The 3,639-nt window shown below is 43.3% G+C and overlaps 1 protein-coding gene and 5 non-coding genes across 7 annotated transcripts in view; 5 read left to right on the top strand and 1 right to left on the bottom strand.

Moving 5' to 3' along the window:
• The window catches only part of LOC117777884 (contactin-associated protein-like 4), a 73,617-nt gene that overhangs the window by 23,003 nt on the left and 46,975 nt on the right, over positions 1 to 3,639 (bottom strand). The gene's annotated exons all lie outside the window — the stretch shown is intronic.
• trnal-uaa lies at positions 1,131 to 1,213 on the top strand. Its single transcript has one exon. It is a non-coding gene; the product is annotated as a tRNA-Leu (tRNA).
• On the top strand, positions 1,454 to 1,536 carry trnal-uaa. The gene has a single exon. It is a non-coding gene; the product is annotated as a tRNA-Leu (tRNA).
• On the top strand, positions 1,781 to 1,863 carry trnal-uaa. The gene has a single exon. It is a non-coding gene; the product is annotated as a tRNA-Leu (tRNA).
• On the top strand, positions 2,109 to 2,191 carry trnal-caa. Its single transcript has one exon. It is a non-coding gene; the product is annotated as a tRNA-Leu (tRNA).
• Positions 3,500 to 3,582, top strand: trnal-caa. Its single transcript has one exon. It is a non-coding gene; the product is annotated as a tRNA-Leu (tRNA).

The following is a 3,639-nucleotide window of genomic DNA, read 5'->3' as shown; positions in this document are numbered from 1 at the left end:
CTGGCTCACAATGAATATCTCCGTGTGCATTTATGGTTAAATATCTCACTGCTGTGACCGTCGTGACATCAGGAGGCAGGAGGGAGCGGAGAGGGGGGGGGGGGGGTGGAGGGATTGTGAAAACACATGAGACATTATGTTGACCGTGAAAATGAAATCAGTAAACTGTGACGTGAGACATTGAGTTCTAATGTGTTTGTATAATGCACATGCATACAGGAGGAGAGTGGATGCCCGGGTCAGAGGGTATCAAGGGAACATGCCTGTGAAATGAAAAATTAATGGGGAATATGCATTCAAATTCACGAGCATCTATTTATCCGCCTCAGCGTACGCACACATTTTTCACGCCGCTGTCAGATACACATGTACGACTGTGACTCCACTGCACGGCCACTGTGGGAGATTCATGGAGGCCAATAAAAAATGTGATTTCTTTTTCAATAAATACTGAGTGGTTTATTAGAGAGCAGGCATGTGCAGCAGGAGGAGGAAGACAATCTCCTCACTTTGGTGGCAGTCGGAGAATACGGCAACAAACTGAGTTGTAAAATTAATTATCCCACAAACGAAAGCTCCAAAATGCCCCAAACAATCCGATCGTATAAGATGAAGCTCTGCTCCAATGGGACCGGAGGTGACTATACATCTTCCCTGTAATATACTGATAACTACACACACACGCACACAGACACACAATGTGTGTTTAGTCATTTAAACACATTGTGACAGTGAGTGAGTGCATGTTTTTGCCCAAACTCAGGCAGCAACACTGAGCGGAAAACAGATGACTGCACAGAATCTGCAGTCTTCCTTTTACTGAGATAAAAGCCATGACTCAGCAGCTTGTCAGCCTGCGACAGTGTGAGTTCAACCTCGATATCTCCACACGGCTTTAATCTAAGAGTGAGCGGGAGCCGCGCACATAAAGCACCGAACCTCCACTTCACATTCACACCACCACCATCACCGCTCCGCTCTGTTGTCTTCTGTATTTAGTGTTTGTGTGAGTCAGCTATAGACACACAATCAAACTCTGTGTCAGTAGTTTTATATATTAAATGTTTAATGTCTGTCTATCTGTCTTCACGGTGGATTGATGTGTTGTAGGGGAAGAGGTGACATTCAGAACCAGGATGGCCGAGAGGTTAAGGCGTTGGACTTAAGATCCAATGGGCTAATGCCCGCGTGGGTTCGACCCCCACTCCTGGTATTGACAATCTTAATATTTTATGGTTACACTCATGTAGATGTAGATATCAACAACAACTTCTCAATCCCCACCCCATTTCTAACCAGCCTTTCTGATCGTGGGACATTTGCCACTTTGGCTTTGAGGGAAATATCACTGTCTTTGCATCCAAGCACGACTTTACCAAAGTTCAAGATTTCTTTCAGCACATTGTTTTATCATCACTATCGTCTGAAATTATGCAACCAAGTGATATTTCCAACCAGGATGGCCGAGAGGTTAAGGCGTTGGACTTAAGATCCAATGGGCAAATGCCCGCGTGGGTTCGACCCCCACTCCTGGTATTGTGTTTTACCTTTATTGGTTACATTCATGTAGATGAAACTTTTAACAACAACAACTTCTGGAATAACCCTCGGGAAAGACGTTGCAGTTTTTCTCTCCGGTATTTCTGCTCGTTGGATAGTTTCAACTTTGGCTTTGAGGGAAATATCCCCGTCATGGTTTTACCAAAGTTCAGGATTTCTTTCAGCACATTGTTTTAATCATCACTACAATCTGAAATTAAACAACTGTATGATGTTTACAACCAGGATGGCCGAGAGGTTAAGGCGTTGGACTTAAGATCCAATGGGCTAATGCCCGCGTGGGTTCGACCCCCACTCCTGGTATTTTGTTTACCTCACAATCTTGTAGAGATAAGATAATTGTGTCCTTGAACAACAACAACAGGATCTCACCAACAACTTCAGTCAACCAAGGAGCAAGTAAAGTAAGAACCATGGTGGACGAGCGGTTTGGACTCAAGGGCCATTGGGTAGTGTACATGCCAACTTGTCAAGTCCTCCAACCATCCTTCTATATCATCTATACTGTTATTAAAATGGAAAATTAGATATGATGACAAAATGATATCACCAGGATGGCCGAGTGGTTAAGGCGTTGCACTCAAGATGCAATGGATTCAAATCCTCGTGGGTTCAAATCCCACTTCTGGTAACCAGTACATTGACCCGTTTGCATAAACTCCGTCTGAAGGTCATCAGGTCACAAGCAGCATTCAAAAACCTTTGTTATGAAAGTGGGATTCACATGACAATTTGAGTCTCATATTGAAAGTTTCGTGGTCATATATCCAGCAGTTTTTAGTTTTTGTTAAATCCTCCTACCACCTCTAAAACGGAGTCTGCATGAACATGGCAGCACGTTGCCAAAAGCGTATAAATCTTTCTGTCGGTAAAATTTCTCCAAAACTTCGTCCAACCAATCCATCAAGTTATTCAAAAGCTTTCAGATTGGCCCTGGAAGGCTTTGAGTTCGGTTGTGCTGCGATGACACGTCTCTCTCCTCCCTCTCTTTGGTCCCTGTGACAGTTTTGCTGTTTGACAAACTGTGCTCGTTGAACAGATGAGCTTCCAGGCAGTACAAGAAAAATATAATAAGGGCTCAGATGTTTCTGTCTGTCAATGCAGAGGAAACAAAGTGTTCTGGAAATAGCTCGAGTTGACTTTTCTGACTGCAGACCGAAGTTTGAGGATGTTTTCCGGTCTCCATGCGTCCGGCCTGCACACCCACACAGATGTAAAAGCCTGCTCAAAGGAAAGAGAAGCATATGGAAGCTAAGACTATAACTCCATCTTCCTTTAAAACTTTATATCCCATGATCCCTAAATCTAATTACAGCACAGTGAAAACTGGGATTTTTTTTCTCATTCTGCTCCCGTGAGTCGTCAGATCTGTGCAGGAGCTGAATTCTGCTGAATAATAATCTGATAAAAGTTGAACCAGGAAGATATTTAATTAAACCCACTGAGGCAAATTCTGCCTCCCTGGTGAGACTGTGTGGCAGCTGTGTTCATATGTTTGTGTATAAGTGTGTGACTGTTGCTTGTTGCCGAGAGGAGAGTTCATAATTGTTGTAAATGTTCCTGTATTTGTAATATTACAACCTTTTCACCAGGATGGGCCAATGTTATGCAGAACATTTGTCCCTAAAAGCTTCAGTCAACCCTGGTTTATAACCAATGGGAGTTCACCACCCCAACAAGAATTCCTGGCAGCAGAACAACAGGAACTTGTCACATGTCCGACCATCAACCCAACTCCACCGAAATCTTTTTACAGCAGCGCAACAATAACGCACTCATGCACGTGTGAATGACAACAAGCACAGGAACAAATCATGATATGTTGATTTAAATCCACTAGGTCTGGAACTTTATCTGGATCTGCACCAGATTTCACATAAATATCCTTCCCCTCAGTATGGCTGATTGTTTTCTTTAAGATGTAATTGTTATTGATATCACCAGGATGGCCGAGTGGTTAAGGCGTTGCACTCAAGATGCAATGGATTCAAATCCTCGTGGGTTCAAATCCCACTCCTGGTATTCTCCTTCAAACAGTCACTGAAGTCACAACCTCCATCATAGATCTGAGCTTCACAA

This window comes from Hippoglossus hippoglossus, chromosome 17 (assembly GCF_009819705.1).
Source record: "Hippoglossus hippoglossus isolate fHipHip1 chromosome 17, fHipHip1.pri, whole genome shotgun sequence".
In the NCBI taxonomy this organism is placed as follows: domain Eukaryota; kingdom Metazoa; phylum Chordata; class Actinopteri; order Pleuronectiformes; family Pleuronectidae; genus Hippoglossus; species Hippoglossus hippoglossus.
This window is presented reverse-complemented; position numbering and strand designations above follow the sequence as displayed.